Source organism: Cuculus canorus, chromosome 2 (assembly GCF_017976375.1).
Source record: "Cuculus canorus isolate bCucCan1 chromosome 2, bCucCan1.pri, whole genome shotgun sequence".
NCBI lineage: Eukaryota > Metazoa > Chordata > Aves > Cuculiformes > Cuculidae > Cuculus > Cuculus canorus.
Genome location: NC_071402.1, coordinates 111,204,013 through 111,231,040, shown reverse-complemented (window position 1 = coordinate 111,231,040; position 27,028 = coordinate 111,204,013). Strand labels below are relative to the sequence as shown.

Genomic DNA, 27,028 nt, shown 5'->3' with positions numbered 1-27,028 from the left:
TAGTATACACCACTCACAAACATCAGGTGCACGGTTTAGACCTGTTGCAGTATGCTTACCTATGGGTATTTTAGCTCTGCTAGTGTGACAACATTACATCTTATTTAGTTCTGTAACTAGAAAAATCAGGTTTCCTAGCCAGGTTGCCTAACTACCTTCCCATAGACTCACAGGGAACCACCGCAGACCCAAAAGCCTCACAGCCACACTCTGGCGTCACAGGCTCCTGTCTACCTCCTGCCCTAGGTCATCATTCATTCAGTGGGGCATCTCTCTGCTGTCCAGGTCAGTCTCATACCTCCCTGCTGTGCATCAAGGACATGTTTCTTGCCATCTCTGTTCCTTCCCTCTTAATCACCACAGGTCATCAGGATCAGGTCTGTGCAAGAAGGTTTATCCTCCTCCTCGCCCCAGGAGATAGTGGCTGTGGGATGGGATGTCTTGATGAGAGAAGATAGGAAGGCATATGCCCCTTCTCCAGCTTCAGTGACTTCCATCACACTAGAAGAAGTACTCCTCATTGGCTCCTTTCACACATTCCCACTGGAGGAACTGGGAAAAGAAACAGAGAGAAAGCAGAAATTAATTCCAGCTTGACTTCAGTATACTTGCTATGAGCTCCATGCTTGCCAAATAAAAGCACCATGGTAACAGCGACAAGCAAATTAATGAATTAGAAAACACTGAACTTGCAAATTGTAGCTGTAGCCACAAAGACCCATACAAGGAAAAAAACCCATAAAAATTCAGAGGTATGCAACACAGATCTAATACAACTGCACGGTTTCGTCACCCAGCCAGAGAAGGGTGCCAGATTGCAGCCATACACAGAGATCTGAAGGACTGATTTCAGAGGGGAGATTGGTGTTTCATCCACTCTAATTTTCGCTGTTGTTGCCATTACACTTTTGCAATGGGAGCCCTTTGGGTATGAATTTGATCTATTTTTATTCTAATGGTAGGTAAATTTACAGTGAAAATCAGGAGACTGTTCTCGATTCCAAATCACACGGCTTTTACGAGTGCCAGCTACTTCCTCAAATAGCAATACAAGAAAATTTCAGGAAAATTCTGAATAATCTAAGGCTCAGTTTAGGAAAGCAAGCACAACTAAAAAGTCTCGATATTTTAGGAATTAATGAGGTGATTGCTCCTTTTTTTTTTTTTTTTTTTGAGGATTTTTCCAGCAAATAAGTGTTTTATTGCAGGATTCAACAGAAGATTAGAGATCATTTTTTTTCCCCATGTTTAAGTAACTATGAAGAAAGCATAGGACATGTGAAGAAACAAAGGACTAGCAGCAGCCCAAAGCATTCAGAAAAACATAAGAAACTGGCAACGTATCAAACAGCAGACCTACCCCAAAAGAAGGAGAGACCGTTGATTAACAGCTGAGTTGTGATGAAGGATGAACAGCTGAGTTGTGACGAAGGATGAACAGCTGAGTTCTAGCTTTCTTGAACTGGAGCTGGGGATGACACATCGAGAGGAAATGCCAGATAGACAGGCTGAGATCTCATTTGGACACAAGCAGATGGGTATGGAACAGAAATTGATCTGAGGTTTGTCCATATAAAGACAGTAATTAACTTTGTACCTACAGATAAGTCAGGAATGGAAGAAAAGAGAAGGAAACCACTGGCAGACTGCTCTACAAAACTCAAAATATGAGCTAATATTTTCCTTCCCTATTTCCATGCTGGTGTAATAACATGTGCACTTTCACGTCACTTGCTTCAATTTTAACACAGAAATCAGATTTTCCACAGCCCAAAGCCTTCAGAGGCATCCTGCCATACTAATATATAATTACTGACAACAGTATACATTTTCAGAAAAACAAGATTTATTTCAGTTTTGGAAATATAAAGCATTACTGACATACCTACAAACAATAGTGAGTTATGCATTATGTATTTCATATGGGTGAGAAACATTTTATATGACACTTTGAGAAGAGAAAAATGAATTCTCACTGGTGTACCTTACTGACAGACCTGGAGACTGAAGCTACATTTCTTTTTACTGATCAGATCTTCAATATGACTTGAAAGTTTTTTCTAGAGAGCCTTCCAATAGGGCATCCTCCTGATTTAAATCACAGAAGGTAAGTTCTTTCAATACAGGACTTGTGTGTGAGATGTAGAGGTTCTTTGGATCCTGTGGATGCTCAGGAAATGCCATGTCCATCACAAGACGTGATCTGCAATGGTCTGTGATCAGCTTCGTAGAAATACAGTTGTTTCATTGTAGTTCCCAATAGCACATGAAAGATGTAGGATGACTCTTCATATTAGCAGTAGGACACCTTGACTGCTACTTGAGCAAAGACCAACAACCAACAACTTATTCAGTGACTTTTTGATACCCCACACTTGCCTTAATCACTGGCCAAAATCAGTGCTGGAGAAGTCCTTGGACAGCTCAGAGATGAAGAGAATCTTCAGGCTGGTGCTTGGAAATGTAGTCCAGGTACAATACCTCTAAAAATCTCTTCTCTGTCAGAAAGATGCACATCCATGCTGACTCTCATAATTTCCTTGTATCCTTCTTCCTTTTTGCCAAAGCTCCAATATCCACCAGCACATTGCAGCTGTCAGCTAATTTTGTCAACAGCAGTCCTCAGTACCCACCAGCTAGTCAACACAAACAAATATTCTCATTGCTGTTACCCTTCTGCGCATCCCTTTTGGTGCCTCTCCGATCCGCAACATCTTCAGGTAAAGGCAATGCTGGGTTCACTGCCCAGACCTGTTTGCAGACGTTCACAGCATACGCACACTGGCTGCTCCTCAGGCAGTACCGCAGCAGCCATAAAGGCTAGGGAGACACTACAGCTGTATGACAGATAGGGTGTATGGGTGCACCTGTACTGGCACCTTGAAAGGGAGATTCTGTTTCATGGGAATACGCATCAGTTTTACCAGACCCAAAAGAAGTATATATTGCTAATTCAGTTTACCATTAAATATATTTCACAGTTATCTTTATTAGGATGTGAAGTATTATTAGGATTCCGTTGGATAAACGTAGCTATTTTCACTCAAGTACCAGAATTTTCTTCAGCTTCTTTGTCTCCTCTTTTCTCTTCAGGTCATTTGCTGATTGACAGCTCAATGTACTGCAAAAAAATTGGAGGGTAAGAGATTACTGTGTGCTGCAGTTAGCATGTCCACGATGTACAAAAATTTATTTTCTTCATTATTACCTATTTGACAAAGATTTAAGAGGATTTCGCAGCTGAGGGCCACACGCAAAAGGACTACGAATAGTTTCCAAAAGACAAATTGCAAAAAGCCTGAGTAATTTACAATGAGATGTACTTACCTACATTAACAAGGTGACAAAAGCACATCTTTAGGGTGCACTGCTGGGGCACATCGCATCATGGGAAGGAAATTGGAAATAGCATGCAGCAATACAGCTGGTTAAAAATTCTAGGGATTGCATATTCTTCCCCTGCAAAATGGGATTTTGTTGTACTGGGAAGCAGTAAAATACCCAATGTTTGTTTATTTCTCCGTTCCTTTCCTTGTTAGCGGAAGGAATACATACATTGTATTTGTTGCTTTTTGCTACAGAGCACTGCTGGAGTCATAGCTCATTTTCCCATTGCTCTCACTTCTCCCATGGGTCCTGGGTCCCATCTGGATCAGACATCCCTGGAGCCACAACAGCCTTCCTAGAGACCCCCATGAGGAAGCATTTACCGCATCGCCATCTCCCCAGGGAGACAAGGGAGAAAACATGGGATCAGAGGCACAGCGCATCTGCCACTGGTGCCATGAGTGAAATACAATCTCCTGTCCTGCTCTCCTCCTCTGTCCTCACCTTCATACCCTGGTGCTGAACCTGAGCATTTGTAATTCATACTAGACAGGATCCTGTGAGACACAGCATGAGAACCAGCAGGGGAACAGCAGAGAGGAGCACTGAGGAGCTGCAGGTCCCATGAGGGTAGTTCAGGCAGATGGAGAAACTAATGACAGTTCATAATGTGCAAAGCACTCAGAGAGAAAGCCAGCTTTACATTCTTGTGTGTTGATCCAGATTATGGGAATCCACATTAATCTCTTATTTAATGCATGACTGCTCTGCAGTACCAGCCATAAGGAGCCTTGTATGCTTCCTGGTTCATTTATATAATCCAAAGATGATAGTAATGACCTTCGATGATCTGAAAGGTCAAAGAGGTACAAAACCAACACCGCAGTAAATCACCTTATATTTTACAGAAAATGTAAAATTAGCTGGTTGGTGAATGGTCAGATAATAGAGGTGAGAAACTGTTATCAACAACCTTTTGAATTTAAGCTGATCGCAGTGATACACACATCTTAGTCTATGGGTTCCTTTAGACAGTGTTACTTGTTTAGATAAGAGACACCAAACACAGTCAATGTTCCAAGGAGTTCTGCAAAGGCTGTATTACTTTAACCCGGGCTTGCTTTGCTTTTAGTGTTTGGTTTTGAACAGCACTGAAGATATGGGCTTTCATCTTTTCCACTTTACACCACCAAAACACAAATAACTACTATAATCAATATTATAAATAAATGTAGAAGAAAATAAGCACATCATTAGGAAACTCTCTCTCTTGCCTAAATGGGAATGATTGTTCCCTAAATGTTGTTCCTATAAACAGGATTTCCACCACCTCTTTCCCTTAGTGATTCTCTGATGCCTGTGTAGCACAAGCTTACTGCCTTTTCTTTGCAGATGTACCACTCTTCTCCACCCAACACTTATTTCTGCAAAATTTTGATCTCTGAGACACATACATGCCTCTGTCACGTATGACTGATGTTGACAATGTACATGTCATTGTACACTGTACATTGTCATGGACATATACATTGAGAGTGTGATCATACAGCTTTATTTCCACAGGGAACCAAACTGAAGAGGGCAAATCCTCGAGGTGGCAGGCACTTGCAGCCAGACCATGATGCCACCCCATCAGGCTATATATCTGAAGAAGGTGAGACGCTTGGTGAAACTACAAAATATGCAATAAAGAGGCAAAATGATGCTGAGAAGGCAGAATGAACAATTACTAAGTTGTTTGCTCTGGCAAATGCGAGGAAACCCACAAATATCCTGAGTCCTATCTCACTGCACACACAGGACAACCAGGTGATCAGTCCCACTCAGTAGGGATTTATGAAAGGCAGGTCCAGACAAACTAGCCTGATCACCCTCTAAGGTGACCCCCTTGATGGACAAGGGAAAGGCTGTGGATGTAATGTACCTAGAATTTAGTAAAGACTTTGACATGTTTTCTCACAGGATTCTACACAAGAAACCTCTTGGCTTGTATCACAAACAGCATGGCTAGCAGGACCAGGGAAGAGATTCTGCCCCTCTACTCAGCACTGGTGAGGACACACCTTGAATACTGTGTTTGGTTTTGGGCCTCTCGCTGTAAGAAAGACATGGAGGTCCTGGAGCATGTCCAGAGAAGAGCAACAAAACTGGTGAAGCGGCTGGAGAACAAGTCTTCTGAGGAGTGGCTGAGGGAACAGGCGTTGTTTAGCCTGGAGAAAAAGAGGCTGAGTGGAGACCTTATCACTGTCTACAACTACCTGAAAGAAGGTTGCAGAGGAGTGGGTGTTGGGCTCTTCTCCCAGGTGATAGGTGATAGGACAAGAGGGAATGGCCTCAAGCTGCATCAGGGGAGGTTCAGACTGGACGTTAGGAAAAATTTCTTCACAGAAAGGGTTATCGAGGACTGAAATAGTCTGCCCAGGGAGGTGGTTGAGTCACCATTCCTGGAGGTGTTTAAAAGGAGGGTAGATGAGGTGCTTCGGGACATGGTTTATTAGTAGACTGGTACAGTTTGAACTGATGATCTCAAAGGTGTTTTCCAACCTAATGATTGTATGATTCTATGCTCCTTGCTCACTGCACTCCCAGTGCCTGGACCAGCAGAAATTTTGCCTCCCAGACCTTAGGTAATCAATGTTCATCTCAAAGCAGAAAAAGGGCAGGTAGACTCACCACCTGATCCCATACGTGCAGCTCTCTTCATTGTCCTGAGTGGCCAGACCACGTACAGAAGTGGGACAGTGGAAAGCCTTCGGAGACAACAACACTTCTCTCCCTCCCATGGCTTTGCTGTGCCAGTGACCTACTCCAACCTCAGTTAACAAATTGGAAAAGGAACATCTGCTGGGGGATGCTGGGGGACTGGTGGTGAGACTTGGGCTGGTGCAGCACAGCTGTGAGGCTACTCAACAGTAGGGAAGACTGGCGTGATATGCCAGACAGGCTGTCATAGGGCGGCTGAGCAGCTGGCATAGCCCAAAAGGCTCTCATGCAGGTAATGTCTTGCACATAGATTTATGCAAGGGTTTTGCTTGCCTGGGACCTCATGCTGTTTGTCTGTTCATCTCTAACTGAAAAGAAGGGAAGTACACAAAGAAAGAAAAAGATGGTGAAAGAAGAACACCTGTAGTGCAAAGCAAGCACTGAACCACCTGGGTGTCCTCATCCTAAGAGGAAGGACACAGTTCAATTCCCTGCCAAGTCACAGGAAAGGCTCTCACGCTCTTATCCCCTTTTCCTTTGCTTAGCAAGCTACAGCTCTGGAGTCCAGTTTCAAGTATTTCCATTCTGCAGTTTTTAGAAACTTCTCTGTCATCTTGTAGTCAAACCAGGATAAGACAGATGTATTCAAACCCTCTAAAAATGTCACACAGAACTCCATGGCTTAAAGACTGGCAAACCCTCTATAGGGTTCACTAAGCAGGTTTCCATCTTTCTCATTTTGACTGTGTATTTCTGCCCAAGAACGTAATCCTGTCCTGCCTTTTCCGTCACACAAAGAGGTGCAAATAAACAAAAACAGAGTGGTTGTTTTCTTGGCGGAAGAGAAAGGACATGTTTTCTGTAAGCCACAAAAACAAATGAAGTTCTCTGAAAAAGCCCAAAAACTCCAAATTTAGTAAGTGTCAGAGCATTGCTTATACAGTGCTCAGCTGATGGATGAGATGCTGAAAGCAGACCAAACCTTAGTGCCACTTTGTATACCATCTACCAAATAAACTACTCCTGTCATGAGCAACAATAGGCAGATGAATTAATGACAGTGCCTTGCCTTGCTTAAATCAGGGGCAAGCTTTAGTCAAGCAAGGGCAGGAAGAGAAATTACAGCCTGAAAGTGCTACAGCTTGTAGCCAGAGTCTAGCACGATGGCCTTACAATGCAATGAAGCAGTGTGGAGGTAATCTCCTAGCTTCACCCCAAGTCCAGTAAATCCATACTCTAAATTATAATTACATGATCCTAAGATAATCTTGACAAGATTATTTCACCCAGGAAAAGGACCACACTACTGCAGGTATATGTGCTCCATTATTGCAGTGTATAAGTGCTATGTAGAAACAACCTCATCTTGAAAAGTTTTGAGCACTCAATCACTGCAACAGAATGAAATTTGGAGTTTTCTCTGCATCCACATTACAGTTCCTTTTTTTTTCTTAACCCAGAATTTGGTAACAGAAAGCAGAATCATAGAATCATTAAGTTGGAAAAGACTTTTGAGACCATCAACTCCAACCGTACCTGTCTACAACTAAATCATGTTCCTAAGCACCCCGTCTACCCAACTTTTAAAGACCTCCAGGGATGGTGACTCAACCACCTCCCAAGGCAGTCTGTTCCACTGCTCAATAACACTTTCAGTGAAGAAAATTTTCCTAATGTCCAATCTAAACTTTCCCTGACGCAGCTTGACGGCATTCCCTCTTGTCTTGTGCCAGAGAACAAAATCAACCAATGTTAAATAAGGGTCCTACTGACAACCTCAACACAGAGTGGAGGGTTGGAATTGAAGTCAATCAAGCAGTGAATTAGGATGGAGTGGTAGGAAAGCATAGGCAGTTCACTTTACTGCTGATGGTGCCAAAACGGTAAGAGATCCGTGACTGGTGCTTTCCAGGACTGCTCCATTCACATATCACAAAAAGAGAAGAGCTGGAAAAAGACGAGTACCAGAAGATTCACTTAGGAAAGGAGTAAAGGATACAAACATTACCACAGCAGTGCTCTCCATTGCCTAGATGACAGAAAAGAGGTATTTAGTAAGGGGAGAGTTTTAAAATTTAGTCAGAGAGTGTGAATGTCATGTACTGTTTGTTAGAAGCCTTCAAGTCTCATCAGGAAACAGTTCATTAGACATTCCTCTGCAGTTAGTACTAAATGTCTGTTCCGAATGACTCAAATATTCTTTAACCTTATTAGTAAGCTCAGACATAAACATGGTCCCTCTCGAGTTGCAGTGGTAGACATTATAATAGTTACAACAGTGTATGTATGAGCTGTTATAAGACAGATATTGTAATGTTATTGATTAACCAGAGTGCTATTAATGATGCAATTCAGACGATATGATAGTTTGGACTTTGGTACTTCTCGACAGCTGTTTATTCTACTTCTTGACAGACAACTGGGATACCACCACTGAAACAATATACCACCTAAAAAACACCTACTGGATATTAAATGTCAGTTATTTTTAACTTTCTTTTTCCTGGTGCCAGTGTCAGATTCTCCAGTCAAGATAATTCACTCAACTCTTTGACAGTGGAACTAGATCTTAACGTCCTTGCTTCCAGAGGAAGGATGCGGACAGGGGCTAGTAGCCACATTCCAGGGGCTGTATGTGACAGAGGCTATAGTCCACATTCCCACACACCCAGGTGTCAGACACGTATGCTGTACACCATGAAGTCTGCATTGCCAGGTCTGCTTTCATCCTCTTTCCTTTCAGCTTTGAAGGGGAATCCAAGTCTCATTGCTTAACCTCCTAGTACCTACTTCCACAGAGCAGATTTACTTCCCTCTTTAGCTGTGCTGACATCTGTCAGATGCCTCTGCTACATCACCAGTCAGTGATCTCCAGGACTGCAAATGACACAACTGTGAACTTGTGAATCTTTGACCTTCCTAGGCTAGTGCAGAAGAACAGTTCTCTATTTCATATTTGTCTTTGGACAATAAAAGTAGTGAACAATAACCTTCATATGACAGCATTGATTTTATGTTCCTCCAGAATAACTTCTGCCTAATCACATTTTTGGGGCACGGTGGGAGGGAGTATTCAGTGAAATGCAGCACAAGGTCTAGCATGCAGATATCTTCATGCATTAAAGCTTACAAAATCAGATCCTTTTGCCATTCATTTTATCTTTCCTTTTCAAAGGGAAGAATACAAGAAACAACTCGCTATGTTCAGGGTAGAATGGACTGCTATTCCTTGTAAAGAGTACTTTTTACACTGCTTTCAGGCTTTTGTCTGGTGCAATTTCATTTGGATTAGAAAATACCTGTGTTTTCAAGGAGCTTTCATCCCATCAGCCACCAGAAAATTATTTACATACTGCTCAAAGATACAAGTCATATTGTCAAATGTCTCCTTTGTTCTTTGTAGTCATCACCTGATAATCAAGATCCATATACATATACCCTTTTCACATACCTGGAATGCCAATACTTATTTTCTTCTCATAGACAGATCACAAAGCAATAGCAGTATAACATCCAGAGCAGCTTTCACACATTACACTAATCTTCATCTACCAGAGTTCAACAAGGAACAAACAAACACCTATGCAACGAGGCATCAGACATCCAATTTTTTCTTTTAAGTGTATTCACCCTCCATCTAAATTCTCTCTAAAATTTGAACAATGGATATTTTACCTTTATTACTCATCATAGATTAGTAGAGCAAGGGCTATTCTAACTGTCATTCCTGTAACCTCTATGAAGACTGCTGGGTAAGTTTTCCTCCCAGATGTAAGAATCACCACTCTCAACACTGGAGAACCCAGGAACTAGAATAAAACTCCTGTGAATGGCAGCTACATGACAACTATTTAGATCAAGACATGAAGAGGAAATTGGATAAAGATGAAGGTCCAGGGGATGTTAAATATGGATGGAGTACCTTGAAAGAGAAAAGACAAGATGACATGTCATGGTCTTATAAAATGCATTGGGTTGAAAGACCCATTTCTACAAGGGAGGGCATAGTCCAGTACAATCAGAGACCTGCTGCATTACCTTGTGAAACGTAACTTGACAGTTCTTTGACAGATTTCAGGCAAGACCTATTCCTTCTGAAAGGATGAGTCCAAAAAAAGAGAGAACAAAAATAACCCTCCTGCACAACCTGGAGTGCTTTTTTTAGTGCTTACCATTTCAGAATGATGACAGCTAATTATAGCAACTGCTCTCATTATGGGTGACCTCTGCTCACACCAAGTGGTACCTTATTACTCTAGCAAGTCTGGGAGACAAGTTAAATCTCTCAGCATAAGTCCTCACCCATTCAAAGAACAGCAGAACCTGGTGTCTATTTAGCTGTGCCACATATTCTGTCCCACAACATTTCCACTAGAAATTACTTACTGCTGTAATGGAAAGCACTGCAGCAGTACATCTCTGTGTGGGCTATACATGACCTATCAGAGCCTAGAAAGATACAACCTCTCCCCAAGCTGACAAAAAAGAAGAGATAATCAACGTACCTATGTAGTACTTCATGCTACTGTCAGGGATTCAGTCATGATTGGTTTTCTGTTAATTCAATAATGCTTAAAGGAACAGCTGCGTTCCTGACTTGTTTTCATCTCCATGAACACATTCATGTCATAGATGGCTTGGTCAATGGGCTACTCATAGATATCAAAGGACACAAGAAACTTCAAAGGAAGTGGGGGAAAATACATCACTGTGAAAGGTGGACAAGAGATATTTCTCTTGCATCTTTGCTAAATAGCGATAGGAATAAAATTAAAATGTGTTATCTCTTTTCTAGACAGAGAAGGAAAGTTCTTCCAGCCTTCCAGTAAGCTAAGGAATCAAAACCCTTCCATCACAATGCTGTCTGCACATTCAATCACTTCATAAGAAAAAACAACCCAATCCTTTTAAATCCCAAAATGTATTTTTTCTTGGAGAAATGCTTTAAAGTTTATTTAGACAATGTGATATTTCTTTCTTGATTTTTTTTCCATATAGAAGTTTTTCATCTCTGCTGCAATTTTTCTACAGTCCATTTTGGTCTCCATTCTTTTTCATAAGAATCTCAATTGAGCTCCAGGCTTTACTTACTCATTCAAGTTGAATTAATTTAATAACTTTGCAGAGCTGTAGCTCTTCTTGAATATGGCAAAGGAACTATGATAAAGTTAAAGCAGTTTGAATTCTGTGCTACTGCACACAAAATTACTTTGCTAGCACAGAGTTCAAAGGCTGTGCAAATACAGACTTCTTTGTACAACTCATAAAATAGCAAAGAAGCTTTGTGTAATGTTCAATATCTGTATTCACTGATAAAATACTCAAATATGATGATGCACATGTGTACTTCAAAAGTAGTTTCAGAGCTTTGATGGAGCTCTTCTCTCTTAAAAGTCTTTGTGTGCAAGCAATGTGAAGGGTTAAACACCCTAGCAATTTGACCAAAAAAGGGAACCAAGAATATTTTTGCTTTTATTGTCCTGCACAACAAAGTAACACGCCTTCTCTTCTAGAAAGTCTGGGAGCACCATGTTCACAAAAAATATTAGCAATGCTATCATTCCAAAAAGTAAAGGGAAGGATTTACTTATCTGTCATGATTTATGGAACTGACAAAACAGTGTACAAATGGGGTAGGAAATGCATGAGCAGAAAATATTAGAAGGAAATCATTGTCAGGGCACTGAGCAGATAAATCCTTTCTGTAATGAAACAAGTGTTCTAATTCATAAATCATGTTTGTCAGGAATAAATAAAAACACAAGAAAAGTTGGTACCTCTGTCTTTACCACGCACTACACTAAAAGGTTCTCTCCCTGGAGTATAACAGAGAAGGAAGCGTTATTCGTTGATCTGCCCCAACAAGGCATGTCTGAATGATGTTTTCCACCCTTCATGGGATGTTTGTGCTGTATATTATCAGTATTGGCTGCTGACGCCAAGGTCTCAGTTGTCAACTAAGTGTTCTGCTGTGACTTGGGTTTTAAGCAGCAAATTGTCAATGTCCCTCCAAGAGACAGACACTGCAGTAAAACCTGTCATTTACTTTAATGGCCCAGATGTCAGAGAGAAGTTTTGTCATGGCAGATGAAGCTGTCTGTTAATCCTCCCACTCCACACTAAGGCCAATGGAATTGCCATGCTTACCTATCTATCAAAGCTCCCCATGTAAATTAGCCCAAGCAATTTTCCAAAGTGCAATAGTTAAACATCGACCTCTCACTGACATTCTCCAGATAGCATTACAGATGACCCAAGGGCATATCTTATTTTGGTGCAGCAAATTTCAGCCTTGGGGCAAGAGCAACACTTGACACGATGTAAGAACTTATCAGAAAATCTTCCCAGATACACAAAGGATAACCATAATTTGAGTGACATACTCTTTATATATTTAAGCTATAGCACTGATATAGCTCAGATCTCAGACCATTGTTAAGTCTTCCCCTGCCATTAAAAGAGAGCAGCTGATAAATGACACTACAAAAAGGTATCATCTCTCCTAACTTTGATGATCTGAAATTTAGATGCCTGTGTTAAGGCAGTCATCTGGTTGCCCTCCATAGCTGACAGAGAGTTGTCTCCACATACAAGTTCATGTCACCTGTTTTAGATATTTTTCCCAAAGTGTTCTTCAAAGGTGTTTCCTTTTTACCTTTAAGGAGGAAAAAAATTCACCCACAGTGTCTAAGGTTCTTTAATATAAAAATACAACTGTGTGGTTGAGCAAACAGACGCATTGTGTTTGCCTGAGATTGCTCACACTCTAGAAAACTTTGAACAAGAAGCTCAAACAACTACACTGAAGCTATTAAAAGTGAAACAAAGATAGTTAGTCAGACCAAAAGTCTAGCTAACATAATCTAACTGTGGCCCCAGAAAATGGTCAAGAAGACTTATGAAATCCAGGATGTAGCATGATATGTCCCTGATATGTCTAACCAGCATCTAGCAACATTTTATCCTCAGTACAGTCTTACGTCTCCAGATATCCTTTGTGTCACAAGACTTAAACCAGTAAAATTTTAATCAAAACATGCAGTTTTCCTGTATATCTAATTCAGCAATAGTATAACATATTGTCTATACAGGCAGCCTGCACCAGACCCTCAGTGCAGTTGAACATTCAGGTTGAGTTAAATAGTGTGTAGGTGTTTCTAAAGGTCTTTGCTAATGCAATAGGATTTCCATCTGTATGTCCTTATGCAAAACTGAGGTTAAAAAGACTACCTATACAACAGATCACAGGGCAGTATCATGATTTCTATACATTCAGCATAATTAGCAGTGTGAAAATGGGAAACCAATACTGATGGAAAGTGTTCAAAAAAGTAACTACCCTGCAGTGCACTTTGGTTTGTGGCAAAAGTAGACTCAAAGATGAAGGTGTTCACTATGTATCACTGTTTCAAAAGGGCTCACCTATTAGAAGGAGTAAAAAAAAAAGTAATCTTTCAAAGTGAATATCAGCTTCCAGTTGGGAAAATAATTGCATACCATGCAAGCCATAAGCAACAGGGAAGAGGCAGGTTCATGCCATACAAAATTACCCCTTTTTGTAAACCCCATGTCTTCATTGGACATGCTGCTCCTAGTAGAAGTATGTCTTTAAAAGCACAGCTTTCCAGGTTTGGGCATCCATCTCTTCTATTTCTGTGTAAGAGTGAGAAAAATGAGACATCCTTCCCTTTCATCAAAGGAAAACTGCACACTGACTCCTGCTAGCTTTGAAACAGGTCTGTCTGAGGAGTTCACAGAACATACTGCGAGCACATACAGGTGTAGACCTAGCTGAAGCTGAAGGTGATGATGCATCCTATCTTTGCAAGGGATGTGAATATATACAAAAAGGGCAGAGGGTTTTCTGCATCGAAGGAACAGAAACAAATACCAGGAGTTAAACAAAAAGAATGACTAAGGGTTGACACTTTTACAAGCAAGAGACAGGAGAATGAAGAGGCAACAGCTCCTCACAGACACAGAGGTTTCCTTGGCGTAGACGGAGGAAACACTGGTAAATCACAGCACCTTCTGCAGGCTGTTTCAGCTTGCTGCCTCCAGCAGCAGCAACGCAGTTCACAGACCCTCTGACAATGCTTCCATGGATGATTTATAGCGCTGTTGGCAGAGAGTGTCAACACGGACACATCACACTTTTCAGTGCAGGACCAACAGAGCCATTACGGAGAGCCATACCTGTCACCTTTCTGCAAGGCACAGAGCTGCATTCAGTGTTTGTGGCAAGCAAGTAAGAGAAATGGGGCTTTTATTCCTTTCCATCTCTTCCTCAGGAACTTTCAGTGTTTAGCAAAGGCTGTGAAAACTAACCAGGGTTAATGCTAGGAAGTGCTTTTTGTTGACTGTGTGTGGGGATGCGCTGTATCAGTTGGGTCACTAATGTTTCAATTCCATTTTTTTTAGCAAACAAATAGTAAAAAACTTTGCTTTCCCCCAGGCTGCAAACTACATGCAACTCCACACCATACATCACTGTCTTTCATTGGCTGCACTTTATTCCAAATAGCACAGGCCTGTTGCAAGGGTGACTCAGCCCAGTTAAAAATTCGACTCAGGCTTAAAACTATTACAATACTATACACTTCATTAGCATTTCAGAGCAAACTGAGTTGATGGATACATGAAAAGAAAGATTTGTCTGAAGTACAATATTCTACATTTCTTACATTTCCTACAGTACTTTGTGTCTAGAGACCTCAAACTGGTTTTCAGATATAAATAAATTAACCTTATTCATTCTAAAGAATGTATTTTTCCCTATTTTGCAGAGGCATGAATACACCAAATGGCCTTACCTCATTTCCACTTCTGAAAGAGCTAAGAACAAACTTGGTCTATTCCAGTTCTCAATCACATCCTTGGGTTACATGGAAATGTTTTTGAACTAGAGTACAATAAAGGGTTAACCACTCTATAGTACACCAGATCAAAAGGAATCCTTCTCTGTATGTAAGGAGTATGCTGGAAGATTCCTGTGTTACTTCCAATCTATTTGACATGAAAATATGAAGGAAGGATGGAAATTGCTTCGCACAGTCTCAACGAAATAGTTCCACTTCCTCGAGCCTCAAGCTCTACAACAATAAAGACAAAAAATTCTCCAGGTCCAAGAAATTTGTTATATTTTACTAATTTTGCTCCTATCTACTTTTTTGTTACATATACAAGCAGAAAGGGGGGGGAGGAAATAAAATTAAAAAAAGGTCTTTTTAATATGAAGAATTGAAAGCTTTATAATTCAGCTCATAATTCTCAATTTATGTTGGTTCTCAGTATAGACAGGGTAGTTCATCCATTTCTAATCCTACCTATTGGACTAGCAGTGGCAGAACTTGCTAGCTTTCTATCAGTGAAAAGCAGGAATCAGAATACAGTTTATATCTTATATGGGTTCTTCTTCCATTTTGCACTTGAACAATGGTAAATATATTATTTTTATACGTTTCATCAGATAAAAGATATCTATTCCTTGTTTACCTCTTCCGAAACTAATTGAATAATTAGTTTTCCAATTTAAAACCCAGTTCTGTCAGATACAAAGACGTACAGACTGCAAAAACACAAAAAAAAAGCCTCCAAATCTTGTCTTTTGCAAGTGGATGGAGAACTTTCCCCTTCTGTAGAGCTTTCTGGAGCCTTCGCTAGAGGAATATGATATTGAAACAGGCTGGAAGATACTCATAGCTCATTTTTCCCTGATATCTTTGTCATCCTTTGGTAAACACAAAGTTCTATATGTATATTTTTATCTCACAGTCAAGGGTGCTGAGCATTAGTACCTCCATATAAAACCACAATCATAGTGCTGGAATAAAACAATAAACCTACTAACTAAAAACACATACACACAAAGAAAACCAAAACAAAACAAGGAAAACCAAACAACAAGCATTAAAAAGGCAAAACATAGTCCCAAAATACCCAAGTCAAAAAAAGCCTACAGAAGTGTAAACAACAAATATGTTGTACTATCTGCATCCCTTTGCGGATATCTCTAAGAAATTATACTTCGTCCATCTCAACGCTCACACAGCTCTGGAATTATTACAAAATGCTAAGGAAACAAAAATTTCTATCAGAGATTTGGTTACCCAATTTATGACCAGATGCCTTTATGCTTTTGCATGTGATTTCACATCTCAAACTGCTGGGACCAGTCATCAATTTTTTCTGTCTATTGTTGAACACAATAGTCAAAAGTTTGCCTAATTAAATAGGACAAATGCCCAAAGGATAGATGCTCTTCAAAAAAAAGTAGGTAATTGGTAATCAGTAAAAAAAAAAGTAATCACATCAGTATGTATCTTGAGAGTTGTTTTTATAGATAAACTACAGATGAACTGTCCTCAGAGATAAATCCTTTAAATGTTCCTCCAATGAAATACATTTCAATTCCACCTCACCTCAGAACTTGCTCTCTCCCTTTGGTACTCTCCACTGGCAAATCATAAAAAGAAAGCGAAAGAAAGTAAAGTGAGCAGCCAAACTACACCTTCAAGATACATTCTGATTGGTGATGCACACATGCTGATAAAAATATAGCTGGAATACAAAAAACCTTCATGAGGGCTGCTGGCATGGGGGAGCACAAGGCAGCAGCTACCTGGGACAGCTGTCCCAGAGCCTGAGAGACTGACAAAGAAGCAAGGTTTACATCTCCTCCTGGGAAATAAAAAGCCTGCTGTACCGTAACTTTCTATAGCCTCACAGTCTCGAGAAGGTAGATGTGTATGCAATCCATTCCTGTGACAATCCCTTTGCCGAGAGACAAAAATGCCAGAGGTGATCAGCCACCCCATGTGGCTGTTGCTTGTGGATCCTCGGTTTCCTGAAACCCTCACATGAACCAGCTGCAAGGGTAACACCTGCCCAGGAATCCTTACTGCTCTAAAGGATATGCCCTGTCTTCCTTTCATGCTAGTGCCAGGCATGAAATTTAACCCTTCACATCACTAGATGCATGCCAAGTCACCAGCTCCTCACATCTGGCAATGAAGCATCCTTGCTGATCAATATAACTGTGGCCTTTATCTGCTTCCCACACAGGGAATCTGAGACCAGATATTTGGAAAGTGTTGACTTGTGTTGGAGGAGCAGGTTTCCACTTAAAAAAAAAAAAATAAGGAAAAGTATTAATTTAATCTTAAGGTTTGTAGGGGGTTTTTTTGTGGCTATACTTTGGATGCCCTGCATCCTTATTTTTCTCCAGAGTTTATGCTGCCTGGATCAAGTCGCAGTTTCTATGGTTCACTAGAGCATCTCTTGCTGATCTAGAGGGATTTGAGACCATGGCAATTACACAGCAGCTTTGAGAGACAGATTAAAACTGTGGTGCTGGAAAGGAGTTTGGAGCAATAATGGCTCTAACGTAGCAAAAGGGTGGCATTCCAGTCATGCTTCAAGTTTAGGGAGAAGCATTTCTATTTGGAAATCAAAAGTGCATGTGCGGGATTTTTAACTTTAAGTTGCCCCATTTTCTGCATAAATAAAAGGTACTGAATGACATGCATGGAAAAATTCAGCCCAGCAGAAATTTGTGCAGCAAATCAATATTCTTTAATAATGTATTTTCAATGACTGTTGTTCCAAAAAAACCCAAAACCCAACCAAAACCCAAAGACTGCAGAGCTTCCTTGCGGAGCCCTTTCACAAAGTGGATCATGTGCTTCCTCCTCCCCACTGCAAGCCATTGCATAAAGAAACTACAATTGTTGATGGAATTAGAGTGACATAGCTATCGTGCTTAAGAAGGCAAAAAAGAAAGATATTTTCCTGAGCCTGATCCCTTCAGAGTTACTGCTGTGCCTGAGCAAACATCCAGTGCCCCCCCGACCCCAGTTAATCTCTGAGAACACTAATCTCACCTGTGAAGTTTTACTCAGGGATTTTGTCAGTCAACCAGAGTGCCTTTTCCCTGTTGCTGGATGGGAGCACCATCCTGTTCCACCCTCCATGCAGCCCACTGCCTCCATCCACAGCAACCACTGGGTTTAATTCAGGAGTACCGCTCTCCACGATTTAAGAAAGTACCGCATGCTGCGAACCTTAATCATTGCTGATACATAAATGCAACTAACTCATTCAGTGTTTACATGACAGATCAGTGGTAAATCTGGCACTAAAACCTTGGAGTCCTGATATCCAGCTCCCAGTCACCTGCAGTAACACTGCTCTTTCCTAGGGCAGAGCACATCCATTACAATGAAACAATACAGTTCCCCATAGTATTCATGGCACAGAAAGCAGTAAGATTACATTTAATATTAAGTTTTCATCTGTAATTTCACTTACAGAACTTCTAAAGAGATGTTATGTCAGTAACATATCTGCCTGTTCTACCGCAGTTATAGGGAAAGTTTATAAGCAACCCATAAAGTTACTAACTTTCATGCCAAGTGACAAATTCCTATTAAATTATCACTTACTGACACTTTATGAACAAGATGCTCTGTGAAGTGATGACAACAACCTCTCAGATACGTGGCTTACCTGGGAGACTTCTGGAAAATTCATCTGTGCAAAATGAGGAATAGAAATTTAGAAGTGTTGATAAAAAAATTCTGGTTTGGGGAAAATGATGTTGCCATCCTGAGGTTTCAGTACAGAAAAATAATATTTTCAAGGAAGATTTCACTAATATTTGGTTTACATTAGACAATCTAATGGCCCTTCCAGCCTTCAGATCTGTGAATCCGAGTTGATACTAAGGAATTCATTGGAAAGCAAGAGGAAAAAATTCAGTGAATGAAATTGTGCAGCAGATTAGAAAATACTATTCTCAATTAAGGTGTTGAACAGTGATGCTGTCATCTCACATTTTTCCAACTGGCTAGGGCACTAATGTTTCAAAACATTTCTAACCATTAATACACACAGTAAAATTAAAACTGACCTGTCAGAAAATATCCAGGACACCAGGGAGAACATTTTGTTTGAAGCAAGTGGTTGTGCTACCCCTGCAATTCCTGTGAAGGCACAGAAGCCGTCAGAAAAAAAAAAAAAAAAACAAAGACTAAAAATAAAGAGGCCCAGCTCAGTTTAACAGAACAGAGATTGTTTTCTTGCTGAGCTCAGGCATTACCAGCAGAGTGAATCGTACTCCTTTAGAGGCTCACAGTGCATTTGGGTCATGGGTAGCATCACTGGACCAACCTTGCACCTCAAGACATTTGGATGCACCATGCTGCACCAAACGTGATGGAAGAGGACTACAGCACACTCAGTTATGAGAGCTACTTTACTCTTCTTGCTCAATCCATTTTATTTTCCCCTTCTTTCCTCTCTTAAACAAACATTTAGGGAGACTTTGTTACTCCGCAGCCATGAGGTAAATATGATTTTGCTGTTTAATGCATGCATAGACAACTTGCTGACAACAGCACTTCTTCTGCTGGGCATGAATTATGTCCTTCCAGAGTTTTTCTTTATTATGTTTTGTGTTTGTTCAAATAATGAAGAAGGTTGTAGCCTTCATAATAATTATCTCAAATAAAGGCATTAATGAATCATTCATGGAATGAAAGGGAACAAGTGTTATATAAAATGCTTTAGAAAACTTGCCTTTGTTCCAGTAATTTAGCAGCTGGCAGCTGCCTCATCTTCACACACACATAAATGAGGATTAAAACAACAAGAGAAAATTTGGGCTTAAAACTATCATGGCCAAAGGCTAGAGGGTAAAATTTTCAAAAGTTCCAATGCGAATTATGCATTCACATCTTACCCAAGAGCACAAGTTTCGAATTTCTGTGACACTTCTCCTCTTGCAAAACCATTTTGCAGAAATCCAGTTCCCCTGCTGGGGCCACAGCTCCAAGGCACAAAGGCAAATGCACAGCTCTACCCACAACCATACTGAACTGGCACCTAGACATGCTCCCCACAAGGCGAGGCTCTTTTCAGAGACTGGTCCCTAGAGAGATAAACCACTGTGACCGGAACAAAAGCTCTGTTACGCTCCATGCCCAGAGCCCATTCTGCAGGCTGAATGTGAGAGCTCTGTTTTGCACACTCCAATCAAATACTGCAGCTGATGTGTTCCTTCTACCAAAGGGTCAAACCTGCGCGCTTGGGCAGCCTTATCTGCTTGCTTCATATATGTGCTTTATCATCCTTAGCTGCTTAAACATAAGGCAAATGGCTGCCTTTGGGCAGGTTTGGGGATTTTTCCATTTCTTTCCATATTATGATGGGTAGCATGTTATTGAATAAACAGACAAGCCAGATCCTGGGAAAGGTCAGGATTCATTATGAGTAAGAGGAAACAACTTATCCCCCGCATGCATCTAATTGGGTCTGACTTCCCATTAACACAAGGCAAACAGGCAGCTTCCGACTGGGTACCACAAGGGAGTGTTATAAAAATAGCTGCAGGGTCAACCAAGTTTAGCCAGACAGGAGAGAAGACTAGTGCAACAGCCAACAGGGAGAGGGAAGGAGATTAGAAAGAGGCACAAAGGAGACTGCAGGTGAATGCTTGCCACCATACATGTGATGTGCGTCATTCAATATGAAGCCCCAAAGTTAGTCCGGAAGGGACAAAAAAGGAAATCTTTCCAAGTACTTCAGTGGCAGCTTTTGTGAAGATCTGATACTAAAGCAATACTGTTCTTCTGGATACTACACACAAGTTTTTGACATTATTCTTTTCCAGCTGTTAATTTTCATACTGAGTCTAACTCAGTAGTCATTGTCTCAGGAAGGTCAGCTGGTCAGAAAGGTGTTCATTTCAGGAGGGCAACAGGTCAGCACAGTTAATGCCACAACCAACCTTCCATTCTGATTGAATGTTCCATTCGTGCCTCCAAAAATTTAACTGAGATCTTGTGATTACCCTGGAGAAGACAGGCAAGAGCAGTGTTTCACCAGCATGTTCCTACTTTGAGCTGAGACAAAAGACAGAGAAACTGAAGCACGACCTGCCACAGAGAGCCAATATGCCCAAGGCCAGTTCAGATCAGCCTAATTGCTCTATTGTCACTCCCAGGATAACAGCTACCACAGTTTAAGTTGGTTTAATTTAAGTTTGCTCGGCAGATGTTTCAAAACAGTGCAAGAACTCAGCGTTAAGTCTTTGCAGCACAGCCTGGCTTTGCACCAGGTCATCAGGACCATTCTTGCATAGACATGTAGATTCAATATTTCCAGCAGTACAACCTGCCAGCTTTACCCTACTGCTTCAGGAGCCACTGCCAAGTGCTCAGATACCAACCACCTCCCGTGCACAGCCACACCAAGCAGTTGAGGCACCTTCACCTCCCTGCAGCTGTGAGGACTGGGATGTGGAAGCTCAGTTAAGCATCTGTCAAATCTCCACACACAGGTGATGGTGTTAACTGAGATGTATCTATCTGTAGTTTGTATCACTACATTTTTAAAAGTAGATAGCACATTCCAGTGGAGGTCTACACCTGGATTTTCTCACATCTTGTGTAGTTTTTCATCTCTGTGCAAGATAAAGACCCTGCCACAAAAGCTAGAAACCGATTTCTCATGGGGGAAAAAAAAAACAAACCAAAACTAAGACCCATGTTGTTTCACAAAATTCACTTAAGAGAAGAAATCAAAGACAGACACGCTTAATGAAAAACCTCTAACTCATTTCAGATGAGATCAATACATAGAAATCAGTACTGAATGTAAAAAAAAAAAATGGCATTGTAGAACAAGTAAAAGCTCAACCCACACAGTGCAATTTCCAAATACCTAGAGGTTGCATCCCCTACTCAGACCTTAAAAGACACAAGACTCTCCTCTCCTGCAAAGTTAATGGGGTGATGCACAACAATAATGCCTATACTATGAATGACTGTGGACGAAAATACAGGCTCTTTGGAATATAGGTATATGTTAATAGCTCTCATTCTAATTTACCCCATCTTGGAAATGAGACAATTGCAGAGTTAAAGCCCAGTTGCCTCACCTAGTCACTTTTTTCTCATGCACTCATTATTTTATTTCTTTTTTCCTTCTATCTAAGAGCGTTCAAATTTTCAGAACTTGATCTGATGAGTCTACAAATAATAGTCTCAAGTTTTAGCAATCCACATCTAATTGGATGAATGCTAAGTAAAACAATTGCTGTAAGCCACATGTTGGACAGTGAAGAATCCACCCAAAGAAGTGAAAACCTGCACTGATCACTCCCTTTGCCAACACCAAGAATTTTTGAGATGAAAAATGCTTTCTTTTTGTTATTTCATATACCTGAAATTATTATAGCCTGTTAATACAAAAGCAGAAAATGGCACCATTCAGGAATTCATGGTTGTTATATAAAGTGCCATAAATACACCATTAAAGTTAGACTACGCTTAAGCCTTATCAGTTTCAGAAGAGATTTGGGTACTTATCTAAATCGATGCCTAAATACACTGTAAATTTTGCAGGACACCTGCATCCCCAGAGGAGATCCAAGCTGGCTGGAAAAGCACAACCTTCCTGCAGAGGAGCAGCTGCTTTCTTGCTTAGCCTGCACACACTCTTGGGACACACCAGAGATGACCTGTGGGTCCAGCCTCATGTGTCAGAATGCTCCGTTAGGTACTAAACCACAGGCGTCTGAGCCAGACTGGCTTGTAGAGCCCTGACACCAGGAAAGAGTATGGCAGATCAGACATCACTGTGGTTGAACAAGCGTGCTCCTCTGATGCTCTCCACAAGTATAAGGGACTGGAAAGCACAGCAATGTGTGACAAGGAAAGTTAAGGGTCATCTTTGATATATAATTATTAACTAGCTCCTCCATGCAAGGTGCTACCCTTTCATCTCCCTCCTAGATGTAAGCTACAGAGAAATTGAGGCAGAAATTGGCACTTTGTGCTCCTAGGCATTGCTGTCTTTCACAGAAGAAAAAGTGAGCTCCATGTCAAAGGCCTGGGCTTTTCCTGGCATTCTCCAAAGTTCATATGGCTTTCCACTGAATCAATTCAGACAAGGACAGATGCAAAAGGCTGGCTCTGACTCCATGTGTGTCAGAGGGACTGCAGCTATCACAGTAGGAACTGCAGGTAGTCCCAGATTACCCACTTCCATAGCCATAGATGTGGCATCAAGCGAGAGCAGAGATACTAATTAATTGGCAAGACTGGTTTGATAAAACAAGTGATAAAATGATGGAGCTAAAGAACGTCACTAGCAGTAATAACACTTGCAACCGAGATAAGCAAGGTCCTTCCAAACAACAATGGGTATGACTAGCCTAGTTTAGACTGGGAGGAAGTATGATCTGCTCAGCTGATTTAGCAGAGCAGAAGAGATTAAAAGGTTTTTTATATAATTTCTGTAGTTGCTTGTGAAGAACATTGCTAATGCTTTCAAATGAAATACAATAAAACCTTGATTGTTGGCTTAGCTACTACAGAGAAGACTCTCACACTGAGAAACTGAAGCAAGAACTTCCTGCCTGTCTCTCCCTGACAAAAAATACTGGTAGGTGAAAAACAGTACCTCATACACAAATATCATAAGAAATGCAACACAGTATTTTGCCAATGACAATTGATTAGAGACATTGCTCTGCCCTCCAAAACACCTTTGCAACTTTCCCAGACAAGATGTGATTTTTTAAAAACTCTTTAATGGCTCTCAAGTCATGCAAGAGGCCGTTCATGTAATTCACTAAGGTACTTTGATGCTTTCCCCGCCAGCAGCAAGCAGAAAAACACAGACTTGCCCGTGCACCATTTCTGCACCTATTGATTATATCATTAGGTAAGCAAATTGATTACCTCACTTCAGACTAGTGCTAAATTACTATCACTAAGGTTTGTCATCACCTTAACAGAGTATCGACTGACATGAAAAGAATACATTGAAAATCCCTGTATGTCAGGAGAAGTGATGGTGAAGGAATATTCCTAGCTCGAACATACTCTAGAGCATAACACACACTGTAATAATTTGTAATTTATAGGAAGGTCAAAATTCAAGCTGTTGTGTATGCTGCAAGCACTCATTTTAGCAGATCAAATAGGCTACTCATCAAACACAGATTTCCCTAACACGTAATAATAGTTAATTTGCTCTGTCAATAGACAACAAACTGGCCTTTCTGCAGACAGAAGTGCCCCTGATGTGTTAGTGATGGCTGAACTTCCTAGGGAACAAAGATAGGACAGATTTATGGAAGCTTCCCATGTCAGGGATGCTGATCTGGTCCTCAAGTACGACTCCTGGATTTTAGCTCTGTCTCTACCACTACCTTTACTGAGGACTTTGGGCTCTGCTCACCTCTGTCCTGGTTAGAAAAGGAGTTCATATTGCTATCTCTCACCTGCCGAACACCCCTGATAAGGAGGAAAATTGGTCAAAGAAGTGATTAAACTTCATCAGATACAGGAGTAGCCTAACCCCTCATCTAACTCTTCTTACTTACAGGGTGCATGCTTTGAACAGAAACTACAGCCAGAAAATAACCTACTTCAGCCTGCTCTCAGACCCGCTTTTCACCTTATAGCACAGATATAATGAGAATGTTTCCATTCTAGGTAGGTCAGCTTAAAATCCTCTAAAAGCCCCAAAAGAATAGATTGAGTCAGGGCCAACAGCATGCTCTGACTTCAGCTGCAGGCAAAGCACATTACCACCTCTGCACAAAATGCTCCAGACTACATTAAAGGGGCAAAGTCACAAGGCAAGCTTGTTTAGGTCCTGAAGGCAGAAAGATGGGCAGAGATGTCTCTTGTTTTGGTCGGGGAAGATACCAGGCACCCTGGAGATAAGGTCTGCATCCCACAGCAGCCCATGCAAACACATAACCTGTTATATCTGGGCTACTGCCAAATGAAAAAGTAGATGGTCTTCTGGAAGCATCACTCTCTTAGTCACAGAAAATGTTTGTTGACTTCCATTGGCTTTTAGATTAGGCCCTTAATTACTATTAACTGGGGCTTCCAAAGCAACTTAGCAGTAAAAAGGCTCTTTTTTCTCCTGGCAGATACCTAAACGACTCACTCACCCCGCCAAGCACTGTGTTTGGGCTCTGCTCAGGTTTGAGACAGGCATACACGTTCTCACCTGCATAATCTAGAGAAAACAGATTGTCTGCATTTTGGTTTGTTCTGCGTCTCACACACACATATCAGTATTCCTTCTCCACACTCATGTGCACTTTTCATGGGATGGTGCTAGAAAAGAGAGTTAGCCAGCAAGTTATTTATATGTCCCAGGAAGCATTGTTAACTGTATGTGACATCCCTGCTTGTCACTGCCTGCAGCAGTGTGATTAAAATGCTCAGCTCAGAAGGCTCTGCAAGCAGATCGCACAATGTGAGAAGGAGAGTGGAAGGAGAGCAAGACATGGAGGGAGAGGAGGAAATGGAGGAGGACTTTGCATGATCACAGTGCTAAAGCAGCCACTTTGCCATTCTCTAGTATTTTAGCTGTCATTTTACCGAAGTAAGTAGAGCCGTGCATTTCCCTCTGCAATGGAGAAAAATGGTGGAGGACAAAGCACAAGGAGCTCTCGTCACAGGACAGGCCACAGGTCCAAAACAGGACAATGAAATGTTGAGATCAGGGCGGTTTTTCATTCCCTGTATCTTTGCTCTGAGCTCTTAACAGACATTATGAGAACCCATCATTAGGAAGGGCTTTATCACACCTGCATAGCCCCTGAGTACTGCCAGAACACTACATTGCAGAAGAAGTAGATCCTTAGTGCACAGCTCTCTGGACCACAATAGCTCGATGGTTTTAGTTAGGTTTCTTTGCAAAGATATTAAGGAAGCTTATCATCATCTTGGGCACTGAATTCAAGGAAAGATTCACTCAAGCACACACTAAAATCTAATCAACTCCAAGGAAAACAGATGACTTAGAAAGACTGACCTGTACCATAGAAATTAAAGAGTTTTAGGCATGATTATTCGTGGAACATATACTGCCTTAAGAGCAGCCCAGTGTTTATTAAACTGATGTCTGAAAAGGGTTATCAATACTGGATCTATTTAACGGGCATCTTTTATGAGTTCTCTGGAGCAGAAACATTACACTTCCACACTTACATGGGTACTCTCAGAAGACTATTCTGTATGGTAAGCTGACATAGATCAGATAGACTCATTCCTTGCCAAGCAAATTCAAAAGGAAATTCAATTTTTATGTTTCTCATTTCATATGCTTCTACATTCTCATGAAGTTGCAAAGCTCAGTACTTTTTCTGGCAGGACATCCTCACCCCAGAGCAGAAAGAGCCTCTTGCACTCTGTTTAAAAATGAAAATGCAAACACATACACCTGCACAATCAATCTGTAAACACTTACCTCTCTCAAAAATACACCAGGAGAAAACACTTATAAGGACAGCAGCGCTGGTGCCTGGGGACCTGTTCATCTTCTGGGTTCAGTAACACCTGTGCAACTGAGTATGTAGTTTTGTAAGGAAGCCATCTAACACATCCTTGCTGCACCAGAGTTTATGCAAGGACAGTTTACATGCTAATTGGGTGCTGGCACAAGGAATCAGTCCCTGCTGGGATTTGGCCAAGGCTCTCTGTTTCCAGGGGGGGGAGGGCATTTTGCCACCCCAAATGAGAGCAGTTTCCTTGAAATGTCACTTGCAGTAAAGTAGCTCCTTTCCCATCTCCAGCCACAGAGCACAACGTGCACAGACCAGCGACCCCCACCTACCATAACTGCCTGAATTCAGGCAACAGGAGGAAATGGCTAACAGCTGGAAAGGACAGGTTGGAGGTTTGGATATGTAGTCTCAGCAACAGCAAGAGCAGTGTGTGTGCTCTGGCCAGGCTGAGTTGTTTTTCTGAGAACAGATCTCTACATTCTGCTTTAGGCTCCCATGTGTAGCACAGAGAGATGGTCCTCCAGCTGAGACTATAAACATGAAACTGCACACTCTGTGCATACACTGAAGAGCCTGCAGCATTTTTCACTTGCAGCATTTTTCACTTGAGATACTCTTTCTTGCAAAGGTCCTTAGCACCTTGGGAACTTGAGTCCCGGTTTCATAAAGTGACACTGT

General features: G+C 41.2%; 1 long non-coding RNA gene across 1 annotated transcript; it reads right to left on the bottom strand.

Moving 5' to 3' along the window:
- Window positions 1-1,413: 1,413 nt before the first annotated feature.
- On the bottom strand, window positions 1,414-26,471 carry LOC128851327 (uncharacterized). Its single transcript, XR_008448669.1, has 3 exons — window positions 26,314-26,471; window positions 18,941-19,013; window positions 1,414-3,121 (listed from the first exon to the last, which is right to left on the bottom strand). It is a non-coding gene; the product is annotated as an uncharacterized LOC128851327 (long non-coding RNA).
- Window positions 26,472-27,028: the final 557 nt, after the last annotated feature.